The 17,947-nt window shown below is 42.0% G+C and overlaps 1 protein-coding gene across 5 annotated transcripts in view; it reads left to right on the top strand.

Annotated features, from left to right (window-relative positions):
• The first annotated feature begins 7,027 nt into the window (after positions 1 to 7,027).
• ABCB11 (ATP binding cassette subfamily B member 11) overlaps positions 7,028 to 17,947 on the top strand; it is a 108,379-nt gene continuing 97,459 nt past the window's right edge. For 4 of the 5 annotated variants that reach the window (XR_013966602.1, XM_080799657.1, XM_080799660.1 and 1 more), the window contains exon 1: positions 7,028 to 7,125. The gene's annotated coding sequence lies outside the window, so the exon portion shown is untranslated. The remainder of the gene's footprint in view (positions 7,126 to 17,947) is intronic. The other variant, XM_080799658.1, reaches the window with a different exon arrangement.

Raw genomic sequence — 17,947 nt, forward strand, 5'->3', positions numbered from 1 at the left:
ACAAGATGGGATCGGGAGGGAGACAAACCATAAGTGACTTTTAATCTCACAAAACAAACTGAGGGTTGCTGGGGGGAGGGAGGTCGGGAGAGGGGGGTAGGGTTATGGACATTGGGGAGGGTATGTGCTATGGTGAGTGCTGTGAAGTGTGTAAACCTGGCGATTCACAGACCTGTGCCCCTGGGGATAAAAATACATTATATGTTTATAAAAAAAATTAAAAAATAAAAAAAAGAATGAATTGCCTTGCATTAATCTAGGGAGTAGTAGATACACCCTCCCACACATGCATTATTTGTAACCACTTGGCATAGATCATTATGACCTATGCTTGACTATAGTTTCCAAGACTGATACATGACTTTAAGAAGGGAGGTGTTCTGGGTGAAGCTGAGACATGAAAACCCAATCTTCCCAGAGCCTCAGCAGGCTTGTCCCTTCCCAGTGAGAAATGAATTCATTTTACAGTTTAAATGACTACTTGATGCCATAGGCACAATCACTGGGTAACAAATGTTCCATAGCAGGATTGTCTCTAATTTTCTTCCTCTTTTTTTTTTTTCATCTATTCTTCTCCCTTCTCCAGGTACTAATATTCCTTTGTAATTTTTATGAGTCTTCAGGGCAAGATGAGAACTAGCCCACTTGAAGGTATGAAAAGATCTACTCATGAATAAGGTTTACATTTTTTTTTTTGTGAGTTTTCCTCATTAGGGAGGGAATCAAAAATAGAAATTCTGGCCAAGTACTGAGAGCTAAAGAAGATAAATAGCTGTGTATTTCAATATATTTCATCAGATAATTGTAAGCTACAACTTGCTGAGAGTGTGATGAGAAAGTCTCATTTGGTGGTGTTAGTTCTATAGGGGCAGCATAAAACATCTATAAATATACTGAGGTGGCCCAATTCACTATTTTTAACTTTTATCTCCATAACCATCTTGAAGGAAGCATGATTTGAAGACCATCATGAAGTGTTTAATGTGCCAAGTATTGTACTCTAAATGGCCAGACAAGTGGGAGTCTGGACGAGTCCCAGGAGCCAGAGCCAGCCACAACATGGGGTTGGGACAGGCTGTATGAGGAGCCAAAGGGGAACCCAAAGGCTGTTCAGATTAGAGCCGGCTTTGGGGAGAAGCGGGCCCAGGGCACAGGTCTGGAGTAGGATGGGGCTGTTTCTAGATTTAAGACCACTGGGCCATACACATGAGTTTGAGCCTCACGTACCCCCACATGGAACTTGTCTGCGTTAGAATAAACCAGGATTGCAGTGCACATGGAGCCTTCAAATCCACAGAAATTTTGCCTGTGATATCCAAATGAGGGGGTCCATATTTTTTGCAGACACTAGAGCCTTCAGGAAGAAAAGCATCAACTGAACCATAGCTAATATTTGGAGAGCATTCAAAACCTCCAGATATACTTTAAAAAAGTGTTAGTAGCATAAATTTTATTAAGCATCCTTATAGGCATTACTTTTGTCATATATTTTATTCTTTTCATTTAATAAATCATACATTAAAAATAGTCTGCTTTCATTGTATACAGTTTAGAAGCTGCAGGAAAGCATGAAGAAGATAAAACTCATCCACACATTGTTATAACTTAGAGATAATCACATTTATATTTTTCTTCTAGCCTTTTTTACATGTCTACAAAACAAAAGTAGGAATATACAGATTTTGGTAGGCAAAAACTGTACAAAATTCACCTAACTGCCTGCCTAGAGAAGAATTACAGGGTAAGGAAAGGGGAAGAGAAAAATGCACAGGTCATTGGTTCACAGTGTTCCTACTACACTAACACTGAATCACTCCTTGATGGGCACAACCAGAGGGCCCCTCTCTTTTTGGATACCATTGACTTATTTGGAAGGAGTTCTGGGAAAATATGTGCTATTAATATCTTATTGTGGATATCAATTGTGGACACATTTGACTAGGAGGAATGAGACTGAGAAAGTACATTTAAAAAATCTTAAGCTTGAATTTTTCAGGGCAGAGCCAGCCAGACTCACGGTGCTGTATGATTAAGGAGGGTACCTAATCATTAGCTTGAGGCATGTTGGATCTGGGGTGAATATCCACATGCCATCCAGATAGACTGACATCTCAGACTCAAAATTAAAACTTATCCATTTTAGGGCATAATCCTTGGTTGGGGGGTGTTTCAGATCAACTAGTGGTGGGCACTCCTTCTGGAGGATTCCTTTGAGGATTAGGTGAAAGGATGCCCCCGCATTCAAAATACATTCTTTCCCACATGCAGCATGTTTGCCCAGGCTCTATGGCACAGGAAAGTTCAGGCCGACTTCACCATGTAACGATGCTACTAGTACTTCCATTTTACTGATGAAGAAACTGAGGCTGGTGGAGAATAAGTAACCTGTCTAATGTCACATGTTTGGGAAGTGAATTCAAATCATTGTGATTCCAAAGCCCATCTCTTGAGATTGGCTTGTTTTTGACCCCACCTCCTGGGTGCACAGCTAAACTTCATCTCCTAGTCTCTTTAGCAGTTAGGTGGGGCCAAGAAACAGAGTTCTGGCCAATGGCGTATGGCTGCTGCTTCTGGGTTTGGCTTGTGGACTCTGTCTGTATGCAGTACTCCATATTTTCTCTTCTGCTGTTGGATGACTAGATGCCAATGTCCAAGACCTAGAAAGTCACATGTTGAGGATAGCAGAGGCTCTGTCACCTTGGGTCCCTGAGTGACTTGTGAAACCAAGCACCTTCTCTGGCCAGCAACTTCTCTTTAATTAAAAACTGTTGAACTTTATGTGAGGTGGAAATAATTAGTAAGTATCATTACCTTAACTAAAATCACATCACAAGTAAGTGACAGAAGCAGGACATGAGCCCAGTTCTCATGACTCCATAAACCGATGCTCTTTTCACTGTACTGTCTATTTTGCCTCCCTTTGCAGTGAACTAAACTATGGAGACTGTATCCTTCCAGATGGCTTGCTTTAGAAACAGAAAGCTACCCAAGGAAGCTCTAATTCCGACATTTTTCTCTCTACTCATCTTTATGCCACAAAACACAGCTAATTATATTGTGTCAAGCTGGATTTTCACAATTTATATTGATCCTTTGGGGTGGTGATAATGAAGCAAAAGAGCCTATCATTGGTGTACATGGGTAAGACTTCTTCTGGACTGAAGTTCCGGTTTTACACTATCTATAACTCATCTTACTGGCATTGAAAACTTTTCTTTGCCTGTCTTCACCTACCCCAGCAAACATAGATGCCACTGTTGGCCAACAAACAAACAAAAAAACCCCCATTATTTTCAAGCCTCTTCTCTCATCTGGTTCTTCCTAATGTTGCCTGTGTGTGTTCTATGAATTGCTCATGCTGTATTCCTGACTGGGTCCTCCTCGTACTCCGAGACGTAACTCCAATTCCCTTTCCTCGGAGACTCTTTCCCTAGAGATTCCTGTCCCCACTGATGTGTCATTTTTTAAAAAATATGTAAGAGATGCATTGAATGTTTTGACACTTGATGTTGTTCTGCCTTATTTTATTCTTAGTTGCTTTTTAAAATTTTTGTTTTATTTTTAAAAATTTTAAAAAAGATTTTATTTATTTATTTGACAGACAGAGATTGCAAGTTCACAAGTAGGCAGAGAGGCAGGCAGAGCGGGGCGGGGGTGGGGGGAAGCAGGCTCCCTGCTGAGCAGAGTGCCCGATGTGGGGCTCGTCGATGCCAGGACCCTGAGATCATGACCTGAGCCAAAGGCAGAGGTTTAACCCACTGAGCCACGCAGGAGCCCCTCTTAATTGCTTTTTATGTGGAGCTTTATCTTCCCTTTAAGATTTATACGTTCTTGAGGACACTAACTCTAAAGTGTGCAAGTGGGCAACCGGCATAACATCTGACATGACATCTTGCAAATAGAAGATGCTCAATGATTTGTGTTTGAATGATTCACGTATTGAAAATAGTACTGATTTATTTTGTTTCTTCCACAGTGCCCAGAATGATCCTCAATAGTTTTTTGTTTTTTGTTTTTTCCCTAGTACAATTTTGGGAACAATTAATTGCTGGCTGAATTCTATCTTCGCATTTGGGCCTTCCTTGAGGCATTTTTGGGTATGAGTTTGAACCATGGTCCAAACTGGTCTAAAGTGACCTCTTTTTTTATGATAGTGGTTCTCAAACTTCAGCATGCTGAGTTCCACCCCAAGAGTTTTTATTCAGGACATCTAGGGTAGACCCCAGTATTTATATTTCTAACAGCTAATGCTGATGCTGCTGGTCTAGTAATCACATTTTGGGAACCACCACTCTACTGCCATTACAATGATACCATTTACTACCGCTCTCTCTCTTACTCTCCTCCAGCTCTACAGACTTCCTTGTGATTCCTTAAACATAGCAGGTGCTCCCCTGCCCAGAGCTTTCGCACTTACTGTTCCTCCAGATCCTCATGTACCTGCTCCCTCACCTAAGATCATTCCTCCTACGTCACCTTCTCCAACCACCTGACTTAAAATGGCTACACTCCTGCTCACCTCGCAAACACACATTCACACATACACATACTCCCTATCATATTCCTTTCCTCTAATGTTTCTCTCCATAGCATCTCTCACCATCTGCACATATGTTGTGCTTGTTGTTTACTATCTGTCTGCCCTTACTCCCACCAGAATATAGGATTCCTGAGGGCAGGAATTCTCATCAGTTTTGCCCATACTGTATCCCAGAGGTTAGAACAGTATTTGGCACACAGGAAACCCTCAAAAATGTTTCAGTTGGTGTTTTAACTGGAGGACAGCAGGCACCACAGCTCTACCTGTTTTTAGACTCTAGACCATAAAGAAAGCTCACCTACTGCTGAAACACAATAGGAATGGTTAACTTGGTATTCATCCTGTCCTGGCTGCTCAAAGGGCCAGAGTTGAAGGAGCAGAGGAAGATGTTATTAAACCTGGAAGGGGCTCAGGACAGGTCATTGCTCTGCCCTCAGTTTTTGTATCTACAAGATCAGGTGGTATCTGCAATATTGTTTCTAGCTCTAGAACTCTCTTTCTTTTTTAAATCTTCCCGTACATCTACATGTCACACAAGGGGAAAGCTTAGGACGCTAGGACTAGTGAGCAGCTCCTTACCATCCTGTGACTGTTATCAACAATTTCACCAGAACGAAGGGCACAAAATTCTACAGAGGCTCTTCTCCCTATCAAGGCTACAATCACACAGCTGTGCTGTCTTTTTGGTTTTGTGTAGAGCAAATTTCTTTTTCCTAGGTCCTAACCAGTGCCAAACCCAGTATTACTACATTTGCGTTGCCTCAGAAGTCAACCTGTCCCAGGGCTTCGCAAACCAGCTCGGAGAGGGGAACGTCTTACAAATCTTCCTTATGTTTGCTGACCTTGATATATAGAAAATTTAACATATACCTTTAATAACATACAAAATTTGGGGCTAAATTATAAATCATCATATATATGGATTCCAGTAGAAACAAACAGTAGTGGATGCTGGATTTTTTAAAAAAAGATTTTATTTATTTATTTGACAGAGAGAGGCAGTGAGAGAGAGAACATGCCGGGGAAGCAGGAGAGGGAGAAGCAGACTCCCTGCTGAACAGGGAGCCCAATGCGGGGCTTGATCCCAGGAGCCTGGGATCATGACCTGAGCCGAAGGTAGCTGGTCAACCAACTGAGCCACCCAGGTGCCCCTGCTGAATTTTTTTTTAAGGATTTTTAATTACTTTATTTGAGAGAAAGTGAGAGAATGAGAGAGAGTGTAAGCAGGGAGGAGGGGCAGAGGGAGAGGTAGAAGCAGACTCCACACTGAACAGGGAGCCCGATGCCCGGTTGGATCCCAGGATCCTGGGACCATGACCTGAGCCGAAGGCAGACACTTAACCGACTGAGCCACCAAGGTGCCCTGTGGATGCTGAATTTTAAAAAAGTTCATGACTGAAAACTTTAAATTGGGAAAACTTGACCTTATTATTTAATCTTCCTTTCTGTAAATGGAGAAGCACTGACCCACCTGCATTTTAGAGTGTGGGTGAGAGGTTAGCAGAGAGTGGTTAGGAGCATAGGCTCTACCTCTTAGTTGTAAGACCTGGGATGGGTTATTTATCCCCTCTGTGCTTCCGTCCCCTCCAGGATACAATGGGGATGATGATGAGAGCATCTAACCCCTATGCTTATTGAGAAATCCAAATAAGGGGGTACAAATAAAACTCTTCAACTGAGCCGGGTACCCAACAAGGGCTTGACCACCATTGGCTATCATTATTCATCGCTGAAGGCCAGAGTGAGACACACTTAGCAAAGGATTAACTTAAGCAGAGAAAGAAAAAATAAGAGCATTTGAGAAAATGGGAAGAATTCACAAGAAGGGAGAGGAACAGATCCAGACCACACAAAGGCATTGGAGAAGCTCTATGAATTTATTTGACTTGGATTTCTGTTCATTTAAACCTTTAAAAAAATCATTTATCTCTCCTTACACAAGGCTTCCTCTGGTGGGTAGAGCCTGAGGTCGTTGACTGTGGAGGCCAGGGTGCAAGGGTCATGTGAGCACACAGAGTTTTGAGCAAAAGGCTGGTTCAGGAGTTCTTCCAGGTTATCTATCTCCACACAACTCCCGGGCGGGGGCAGGAATATCAGGGGCCTGCCACGTAAGGAGTTTCCAAGAGTAATCTTTCAGATTGAGGGGAAAAGTTTCAAGGTTTTTTGGTCTTGGCTTGTTAGGTTTTAAAGTAACTTCTTCAGACCAAGGACCTGTGAACGGAAGAGGAGGACCTCTTCCGCAAGACAGCGCTCTTGTGGGGCGGGGGTGGTGCCACGGTCTCCTTTCCAGGGGATCCTCACTTTCCGATGCCTGGTGGCACCCTCAGATGGCTTCCCAAGCATGCTCTGGGTCTGAGGTTATTGTTTCCAGTGTGCTCAACCTTTCCGCAGATGTCACTGAACTGTGTTTCGCCTGGCCTTCAGGGCATTGACCCGTCGGCAAATAGATAATGTTTTCAAAAAAGCTTGAATCCTGTTCAGTGTTTTATAATGATGAAAACTGAAGTTGGAAAAGGTGGTAAAACGCTTTGACTCTCCAGAGTAGAGTCTCTTGTTCTCTGGCTTTCTCAAGTTCACGCTCACAGGTAAGTGACTTCTCCTGTCTAGAACATTTGAGGACTACGTTCTTCAAGTCCGTGGCTTCTGGCTTCTACTCTGGGGGGTGTTGTGTTTCTGATTTACTCAAGGCTGTCCTCTTGTCATGCGATAAGCAATACTGTAATGCTTGGATAGGAACTTGTAGAATACATTGATAATTTCATAACAGGATGTACAATACAGATGGCTCTTGGTCACTGTTTCATTTATAACTTTATGCATCAGCTCTCTTGAGAATGTGTGTGTGTGTGTGTGGTGCGAATGGGTTAATGGATCGAATAATCTGCCCAAAGTAAAAATGCTAGTGAACTTTTAAATCTTGGCTTTATGAAAGCCAATGCTGTTTGCACAGATCACCACAAATCCCATCCCAGAAAGCTGGTGCTGGTTTTTAGAGAACTATACCAACTTTCTCTTTTCTCCAACACCATGCTCATTTCCTAATTCTCCCAGTTTTCAGTAATTAAGGTACTAAAAAATATGAGCTCCGGATGCATGGCTAGAGGGAGAAAGGTTGGTTTCTAGAATCTAATTTCCCTTTTTAGGTTTCGCTAGCTAGTAGAAATCACATGTTGCTGATAATTTGAACACATTGGTCAAATACCGAATGATGTCTGGGAATAAAGTGTGATATTTCCAAGTGTTTTGAGGGAAGACTAGCTTACTAGACATATTAGAGACAAATTATAATGACTGCATCCCAAACTCTTAATATTGGGATCTAATAGTGGTTATCAATAAACTTGTAAAGCATTAAGTTATTTACAGGGTCTTGTTTAATAAAAGTTCTTTCTCTATGCAGCGATACCCCCCATCTCAGCCCCACACACCCCCTACCCCTCCAGACTTGGGTACCCTCTTCCTCTGCTCTGTAACCTTCTGGTATTTTCTCTGGAGACTCCATTTCCCTGCCTGGGAGTTACTGTTTACATGCCCTGCCCCCCACTTGATCGTAAGCCCCTTGAATAATTTGTGTGTCCTCCTACTAACAGAAAAGGTGACAAATATTTGCTGATGGTTGCTGGAAATAGATTAGGAAGTAATGTAGGAAAAACAAAAATAAAAACAAAAAACCCTGCTCATTCCATGGTTTTAAAGGACACTGAAATTGCTAAAAAAAGAAAAAGAAAAAAATGCCCAAGTTCCATTGCAAGAATCAAGTGTTAGGGTTTGTGTGTTGCTTTGAGTAGACGGGAGAGCTATGCGTGTAGAGACCAAGATAGGCTGGGAGTAATGTTGACCTTAAACTCTTGTTTGAGAGCAATTCTTTAGTCCTCCATTTCATTTCATTCCCTTGTCCATCAGCTGCAGCCCTCAGGCTAAAGGTGCCTCATTTTTATCCTAGCCTATCTTCCACATTGTTGACTCACACCATCACACCACAACCTGCTTATCTACAAGGCAGTGTTTTTCTATTTTTCTTGCTTCTTAGTGTAAACTAATCTTTCTTCCTTTTCATGATCCTTGGGAAAAACAAATCATTTGCTGGGAATAATAATATCAAAAGTGCACTATCTACATTTCTGCATGTCAACAGTTGAAAGGCATTTTCAGGGCTTAAAAAAAAAAATCAGAATTTGTGGCTGGGGAGACAACTTTCAAATTCCAGAGGACCAGGAGCCATTCTGCATTTCTCCCTGAGCAGCCCAGGGAAGGGGAGTGTGTGGTCCTGGAGGCCTGGAGAACTTCTACGAAGGGAAAGGCCTCATAAGAGAAACACCAAGGAGAATATTCACAGTGGGCTGTCCGGTGGGATGAAGACCATTGCACTCCTGAGCCTGGCCTTGTACCCCTCGCTGTCCCTCCAGCTCCTCATTGACCGTTAGGGCATTTAGATCCTCCTTATTACCTTGGCCTGGATGTAGGAAAACCCCAGCCTCTTCCTCCTAAATTCAGTTGAAGCAAGGTCCAACATGTTTCAAAGGTAGTATTTGGGAGAAAATGAATTGGAAAGCAGAACAAATCTCCCCAGAGACAATTGAAAACCTGATGAGTAGAGAAGGGACAAGAGCCAAAAGTGACAGGAGCCTGGGCACCAATGGCCTATCTGTCTGGGGATGAACTGTGTGGTCTGTGCCCTGCTAACCAAGGGTGCCCGTTGCCTGGCCTGGCAGAATATTTGTCCTTCCCAACCGGATTTCCTAGTCCCTCTGGATGTGGGCTCTGAAATTCCAAGCCTTATCAGAGTGTTGGCATTTTTATTTTTATTATTTATTTATTTATTTATTTATTTATTTTGTGTTGGCATTTTTAAAAAAAATTTTTTTTATTTTAATAAACATATAATGTATTTTTATCCCCACGGGTATAGGTCTGTGAATCACCAGGTTTACTCATTTCACAGCACTCATCATAGCACATACCCTCCCCAATGTCCATTTCTTTACCACCCTCTCCCATCCCCCCTCCCCCCAGCAACCCTCAGTCTGTTTTTAGAGATTGAGTCTTTTATGGTTTGTCTCCCTCCCAATCCAATCTTCTTTCATTTTTTCTTTTCCTACCTCCTCCCAACCCCCCCCCCCCGCCTTGCATCTCCACTTCCTCATATCAAAGAGATCATATGATAGTTGTCTTTCTCCGATTGACTTATTTCGCTAAGCATAACACCCTCTAGTTCTATCCACGTCATCGCAAATGGCAAGATTTCATTTCTTTTGATGGCTGCATAGTATTCCATTGTGTATATATACCACCTCTTCTTTATCCATTCATCTGTTGATGGACATCTAGGCTCTTTCCACAGTTTGGCTATTGTGGACATTGCGGCTATAAACATTCGGGTGCACATGCCCCTTCGGAGCACCATGTTTGTATCTTTAGGATATATACCCAGTAGTGCAATTGCTGGGTCATAGGGTAGCTCTATTTTCAGTTTTTTGAGGAACCTCCACACTGTTTTCCAGAGTGGTTGCACCAGCTTGCATTCCCACCAGCAGTGTAGGAGGGTTCCCCTCTCTCCACATCCTCGCCAGCATCTGTCATTTCTTGACTTGTTAATTTCAGCCATTCTGACTGGTGTGAGGTGGTATCGCATTGTGGTTTTGATTTGTATTTCCCTGATGCCGAGTGATGTGGAGCATTTTTTCATGTGTCTGTTGGCCATCTGGATGTCTTCTTTGCAGAAATGTCTGTTCATGTCCTCTGCCCATTTCTTGATTGGATTATTTGTTCTTTGGGTGTTGAGTTTGCTAAGCTCTTTATAGATTTTGGATACTAGCCCTTTATCTGATATGTCGTTTGCAAATATCTTCTCCCATTCTGTCAGTTGTCTTTTGGTTTTGTTAACTGTTTCCTTTGCTGTGCAAAAGCTTTTGATCTTGATGAAATCCCAATAGTTCATTTTTGCCCTTGCTTCTGTTGCCTTTGGCAATGTTCCTAGGAAGAAGTTGCTGAGGCTGAGGTCAAAGAGGTTGCTGCCTGCATTCTCCTCAAGGATTTTGATGGATTCCTTTCTCACATTGAGGTCCTTCATCCATTTTGAGTCTATTTTCATGTGTGGTGTAAGGAAATGGTCCAATTTCATTTTTCTGCATGTGGCTGTCCAATTTTCCCAGCACCATTTGTTGAAGAGGCTGTCTTTTTTCCATTGGACATTCCTTCCTGCTTTGTCGAAGATTAGTTGACCATAGAGTTGAGGGTCTATTTCTGGGCTCTCTATTCTGTTCCATTGATCTATATGTCTGTTTTTGTGCCAGTACCATACTGTCTTGATGATGACAGCTTTGTACTAGAGCTTGAAGTCCGGAATTGTGATGCCACCGACTTTGGCTTTCTTTTTCAATATTCCTTTGGCTATTCGAGGTCTTTTCTGGTTCCATATAAATTTTAGGATTATTTGTTCTTTTTCTTTAAAAAAAATGGTTGGGATTTTGATAGGGATTGCATTAAATGTGTAGATTGCTTTAGGTAGCATAGACATTTTCACAATATTTGTTCTTCCAATCCATGAGCATGGAATATTTTTCTGTTTCTTTGTGTCTTCCTCAATTTCTTTCATGAGGACTTTATAGTTTTCTGAGTATAGATTCTTTGCCTCTTTGGTTAGATTTATTCCTAGGTATCTTATGGTTTTGGGTGAAATTGTAAATGGGACTGACTCCTCAATTTCTCTTTCTTCTGTCTTGCTGTTAGTGTAAATAAATGCGACTGATTTCTGGGCATTGACTTTATATCCTGACACTTTACTGAATTCCTCTACAAGTTCTAGCAGTTTTGGAGTGGAGTCTTTTCTGTTTTCCACATATAGTATCATATCATCTGCAAAGAGTGATAGTTTGACTTCTTCTTTGCCGATTTGGATGCCTTTAATTTCTTTTTGTTGTCTGATTGCTGAGGCTAGGACTTCTAGTACTATGTTGAACAGCAGTGGTGATAACGGACATCCCTGCCGTGTTCCTGACCTTAGCGGAAAAGCTTTCAGTTTTTCTCCATTGAGAATGATATTTGCAGTGGGTTTTTCATAGATGGCTTTGAAAATATTGAGGTATGTGCCCTCTATCCCTACACTTTGAAGAGTTTTAATCAGGAAGGGATGCTGCACTTTGTCAAATGCTTTTTCAGCATCTACTGAGAGTATCATATGGTTCTTACTCTTTCTTTTATTAAAGTATTGTATCACATTGATGGATTTGTGGATGTTGAACCAACCTTGCAGCCCTGGAATAAATCCCACTTGGTCGTGGTGAATAATCCTTTTAATGTACTGTTGGATCCTATTGGCCAGTATTTTGGTGAGAATTTTCGCGTCTGTGTTCATCAAGGATATTGGTCTGTAATTCTCTTTTTTGATGGGATCCTTGTCTGGTTTTGGGATCAAGGTGATGCTGGCCTCATCAAATGAGTCTGGAAGCTTTCCTTCCATTTCTATTTTTTGGAACAGTTTCAGGAGAATAGGAATTAATTCTTCTTTAAATGTTTGGTAAGATTCCCCTGGGAAGCCGTCTGGTCCTGGACTTTTGTTTGTTTGGAGATTTTTGATGACTGTTTCAATCTCCTTACTGGTTATGGGTCTGTTCAGGTTATCTATTTCTTCCTGGTTCAGTTGTGGTAGTTTATATGTCTCTAGAAATGTATCCATTTCTTCCAGATTGTCAAATTTGTTGGCATAGAGTTGCTCGTAGTATGTTCTTATAATTGTTTGTATTTCTTTGGTGTTAGTTGTGATCTCTCCTCTTTCATTCATGATTTTATTTATTTGGGTCCTTTCTCTTTTCTTTTTGATAGATCTGGCCGGGGGTTTGTCAATCTTATTAATTCTTTCAAAGAACCAGCTCCTAGTTTTGTTGATTTGGTCGATTGTTTTTTTTAGTTTCTATTTCATTGATTTCTGCTCTGATCTTTATCATTTCTCTTCTCCTGTTGGGTTTAGGCTTTCTTTGTTGTTCTCTCTCCAGCTCCTTTAGGTGTAGGGTTAGGTTGTGTATTTGAGACCTTTCTTGTTTCTTGAGAAAGGCTTGCACCGCTATATATTTTCCTCTCAGGACTGCCTTTGTTGTGTCCCACAGATTTTGAACCATTGTGTTTTCATTATCATTTGTTTCCATGAATTTTTCAATTCTTCTTTAATTTCCTGGTTGACCCATTCATTCTTTAGAAGGATGCTGTTTAGTCTCCATGTATTTGGGTTCTTTCCAAATTTCCTCTTGTGATTGAGTTCTAGCTTCAGAGCATTGTGGTCTGTAAATATGCAGGGAATGATCCCAATCTTTTCATACCGGTTGAGACCTGATTTATGACCCAGGATGTGGTCTATTCTGGAGAATGTTCCATGTGCACTAGAGAAGAATGTATATTCTGTTGCTTTAGGATGGAATGTTCTGAATATATCTGTGATGTCCATCTGGTCCTGTGTGTCATTTGAGGTCTTTATTTCCTTGTTGATCTTTTGCTTGGATGATCTGTCCATTTCAGTGAGGTGAGTGTTAAATTCCCCTGCTATTATTGTATCACTGTCGATGTATTTCTTTGATTTATTATTAATTGGTTTATATAGTTGGCTGCTGCCATGTTAGGGGCATAGATATTTAAGATTGTTAGGTCTTCTTGTTGGACAGACCCTTTGAGTTTGATATAGTGTCCTTCCTCATCTCTTATTATAGTCTTTGGCTTAAAATCTAATTGATCTGATATAAGGATTGCCACCCCAGCTTTCTTCTGATGTCCATTGGCATGGTACATTGTTTTCCACCCCCTCACTTTAAATCTGGAGGTGTCTTCAGGTCTAAAATGAGTTTCTTGTAGGCAGCATATTGATGGGTTTTGTTTTTTTATCCATTCTGATACCCTGTGTCTTTTGATTGGGGCATTTAGCCCATTAACATTCAGGGTAACTATTGAGAGATATGAATTTATTGCCATTGTATTGCCTGTAAGGTGACTGTTACTGTATATTGTCTCTATTTCTTTCTGATCTACTACTTTTAGGGTCTCTCTTTGCTTAGAGGACGCCTTTCAATATTTCCTGTAGAGCTGGTTTGGTGTTTGCAAATTCTTTCAGCTTTTGTTTGTCCTGGAAGCTCTTTATTTCTCCTTCTATTTTCAATGATAGCCTAGCCAGATATAGTATTCTTGGCTGCATGTTTTTCTCGTTTAGTGCTCTGAATATATCATGCCAGTTCTTTCTGGCCTGCCAGGTCTCTGTGGATAGGTCCGCTGCCCATCTAATGTTTTTACCCTTGTATGTTACAGACTTCTTTTCCCGGGCTGCTTTCAGGATTTTCTCTTTGTCGCTAAGACTTGTAAATTTTACTATCAGGTGACGAGGTGTGGACCTATTTTTATTGATTTTGAGGGGTGTTCTTAGCATCTCCTGGGTTTTGATGTTTGTTCCCTTTGCCATATTAGGGAAATTCTCTCCAATAATTGTCTCCAATATACCTTCTGCTCCCCTCTCTCTTTCTTCTTCTTCTGGAATCCCAATTATTCTAATGTTGTGTCGTCTTATGGTGTCGCTTATCTCTCGAATTCTCTCCTCGTGGTCCAGTATTAGTTTGTCTCTCTTTTGCTCAGCTTCTTTATTCTCTGTCATTTGGTCTTCTATGTCACTAATTCTTTCTTCTGCCTCATTTATCCTAGCAGTAAGAGCTTCCATTTTTTATTGCACCTCATTAATAGCTTTTTTGATTTCAACTTGGTTAGATTTTAGTTCTTTTATTTCTCCAGAAAGAGCTTTTATCTCTCTGGAGAGGTTTTCTCTAATATCTTCTATGCCTTTTTCGAGCCCGGCGAGACCCTTGAGAATCATCGTCATTCTGAACTCTAGATCTGTCATGTTACCAATGTCCGTATTGATTAGGTCTCCAGCCTTCGGTACCGCCTCTTGTTCTTTTTTTTGAGGTGAGTTTTTCTGCCTTGTCATTTTGTCCAGATAAGATTTGCTTTCTCCTCCTGTGGAATTCCCTGTTCTTGGTGAGTGAAGTTGGTCTTGGCTGGGTTTCTTGTTGATCTTCTGGGGGAGGGGCCTGTTGTAGTGATTCTCAAGTGTCTTTGCCTGAGGCGGAATTGCACCGCCCTTGCCAGGGGCCGGGCTAAGTAATCCGCTCGGGTTTGCTTTCGGGAGCTTTTGTTCCCTGAGTGCTTTCTGTAGAGTTCTGGAGGATGGGAATGAAGATGGCAGCGTCCCAATCTCTCAGCCCGGAGGAGCCGAGAGCTTGGGGTTCTGCTCCTCAGTGCGCCCTCAGAGAAAAGCGCCCAACCACCCTGCCTCCCTGGCCTGTGGTTGCGCTTTGAGAAAAGCAGTCAATTGCTGGAACCTGGAGAAAAACGCCCGGTCGCTTCTGTCTCCGTGGCCTCCAGCCGCCCTCTGAGCCCACCCAGCCTGCAACCGGCACAAGGTAACCCCGGGATGAGAGCTCACTCCTCGGCTTTGTCGCTGTAGCTGGCTTCCCCGCTCTAATACCTGTGAGCTCTGTGGCACTCAGACACCCCTGGTCCTTCTGTGACCCCGTGGGACCTGGGGTTATGCTGACCCCACCTGGGTTTCCCCCCGGTTTAGCCTCTGGAGCAATGTCTCCCAGTGGAGCAGACTTTTAAAAGTCCCGATTTTGTGCTCCGTTGCTCTGCCGCTTGCCGGGAGCCGGCCCCTCCCCCCGCGGTCTATCTTCCCATCGCTTTGGATTCACTTCTCCGCAGGTCCTACCTTTCAGAAAGTGATCGATTTTCTTTTTCTAGAATTGTTGCTCTTCTTCTCTTCGATTTCCCGTTGGATTTGTAGGTGTTCACAATGGTTAGATAAGCTATATAGCTGATCTCCTGCTACCTGATGTCATCTCAGCCTGCTACTTCTCTGCCATATTGACTCCTCCCCCCTGTGTTGGCATTTTTAAACAAGTATAAAATGACCATATCTTTATCTTGCCTAAAATTCTTTCTCAGTTCCTTTGCAATTGGGTCAGGTCCCAAGTCCTCAGTGTTAAAGATGAGGCTCAGAAGACTCCAGCAGCCATGTCCTTCAGAGATGTCCATCCACTTTCCTTCACACTCACTGGACATTCTTCTGTCCTTGAGCCTATGTGCTCTCTCTTGGATCTGGGCCTTTTCATGTGCTCTTCCCTGCTAGGGATGCTTTTTTGTCTCCTGTTTCCTTGGCTAACTCACTCTCATCTCCTATGTCCCACCCTGAAAATGCTCTGGCTCCAAGGCCTTTTGGCACTCTCTAGACCAGGACAGGGCCTCTGCTGGAGGGTCTAGGAGATGCCCATGCTTCCTCTTCACTCACAGTCATATGCTTGTCATCTCTTATGTGGCACCTGCCTTCCCTGCCACACTCTAAGTTCCATGAGGATAGAGCAGGTTGGAGGGCTGGGGCTCCATATGATTTTTAGGTTGGGTAAATCAGGCAATATTTCTCCCTAGGCACCAGGCTCTCCTGAACTGGCCCCATAATACAGGAGTCAGCAAATATTTTCTGCAGAAGACTAGAAAGTAAATGGTTTAAGCATTGGTGGGTGGATGGGGGGTTGTAAGGATAGTCTGTCACAATTTTCACCCCTGATCTGTTTCTTTTCTCTCTTCTTTCTTTCTCTCCCCTCTGTTCCTCCCTTTTGCCCTCCCTCTCACCCTCCCTTCCTCTTCCCTCCTTCCTTTCTGCCTGCCTGCCTTTCTGTCATTCTTTCCCTTTCTCTTTTTTCAGTTTTCCTGCAGCATCAATAGTCAGACTAGAATCTTGAAGTCACACTTAGCAGCCTTGATGCAATGATCCATCGTGGGCACTGACATTTTGTATTCTTTGGATTTTTGGGTTGTTCCTGACATAGCTTATAGAACTTTATCTCATCTAGTTTTGACAGCCTCAACTCCCCATGGCCCTGCTTATTTATTTCCTTTCTGAGGTTTGTCAGTGTCCTAGGTTCTGTCAGGCAACCCATCCAGGTGTTACTTTCTGTCTTCTCTCTCTCCTCCCCAGCAGTGGTCTTCCAGAATATTGTTGCTAGTGTTTTAAAGTAGAATTATCTGTGATGTGTCTACCAGTAAAGGTCAAGAGACTCTCCTCTGTGTTGATAAGATTACACATCTTATCAAAGAAAAGAAAACTTCAACCCTGGATAATTAAACAGAAGTACAGATAGTCTGCACACGGACCACATGTCATTTAGCAGAGAAGGACGGTAGAGCCAGCATGGACAATTAAAAATTCTTGGGGGTTCCAAAATTAGGTGGCCAAAGTCTGCCAGCCAGTGCTTAGGAATCTTGATTTCTGACTTTTGACTCCTAGATTTTCTAAGTTTATTGGAAGACCATCTTCCTGGAAGATTTGAAAATTCTCAATTTGTGTCCAAAGAGACTTTTAGGAGATTAAAATCATTTACTTTATGAAAAGGCAGAGCAAAAAGGAAATAGCATGGTACCTCATTTTCAATTCTGAGTTCTTTTGTGTGGTTAAAGTAAAATTTTGTTATTGTAAATTGTTAGGAAACCTTAATTAAAGCTTCCTGCAATTTGTGATACCCAAGAAACCTTCACACACTTTAGGAAGCTCAAGAGCAAAATTGTTAGCTAGGGTACTATAGATAACAGCTGAGAGAGTAGAATTAGATGACATTACATATGCTGATATTGATGGGGGAAAAAATGTGACAACACACCAGAGTACGCTTAAATCGTGGAATGTACCAGGTGAAGAGGAGACACACTCTTGTGACCCTGTGAAACAAACCTGTCGACCACCCAAAACTAGATTCCCACTATGTTCCCAGGGTTTCAGAAACTATCAGAGGTACTCTCCAGCATCTGCTATGTTTCCCAGAATCTCATCTAATAAAAAGGGAACTAACCTGTGGAAGAAAGCATGGTCTAGTGATATACCAGAATTTCATTCTATGCTTATAATGATATGAGGTAATCCATCTAACATCCAATTCTGGAAATATCACCTTTCCTGGAAAATATCATAGGCAAGGCTTTTGCTTATTTATTCTAGTAATTTTGGTATCTCGTTGTCCTTTCCCAGACTCAACATTATAAAATTGCCACTGTCTTTGTGGATGCATGCAAGTCATAAACTTTTCCAACACCATGGCCTTCAAAAGTCATCACTGCCATTTCTGAGCTGGGCAGAGATAAGGGAACTAGCTTCAGTTTCTGACTGAGCAACCAACCGAAGGGCCAAGAACCAGTAGCTCTGATGTCTAAGGGCAGGAAAGGATGCATTTCCTTCCTAAAGTAAAAAAGCAAATTCATCCTTTCCTGACTTCAAAAAAATTAATTTTTTACTCAGATGTGTTTGACATATGACATTGTGGAAGTTGAAGGTATACAACTTGTTGCTCTGTTACGCTCATATATGGCAGTATGGTCACCACCAGAGCTTTA

Source organism: Martes martes (assembly GCF_963455335.1).
Source record: "Martes martes genome assembly, chromosome: 3".
NCBI lineage: Eukaryota > Metazoa > Chordata > Mammalia > Carnivora > Mustelidae > Martes > Martes martes.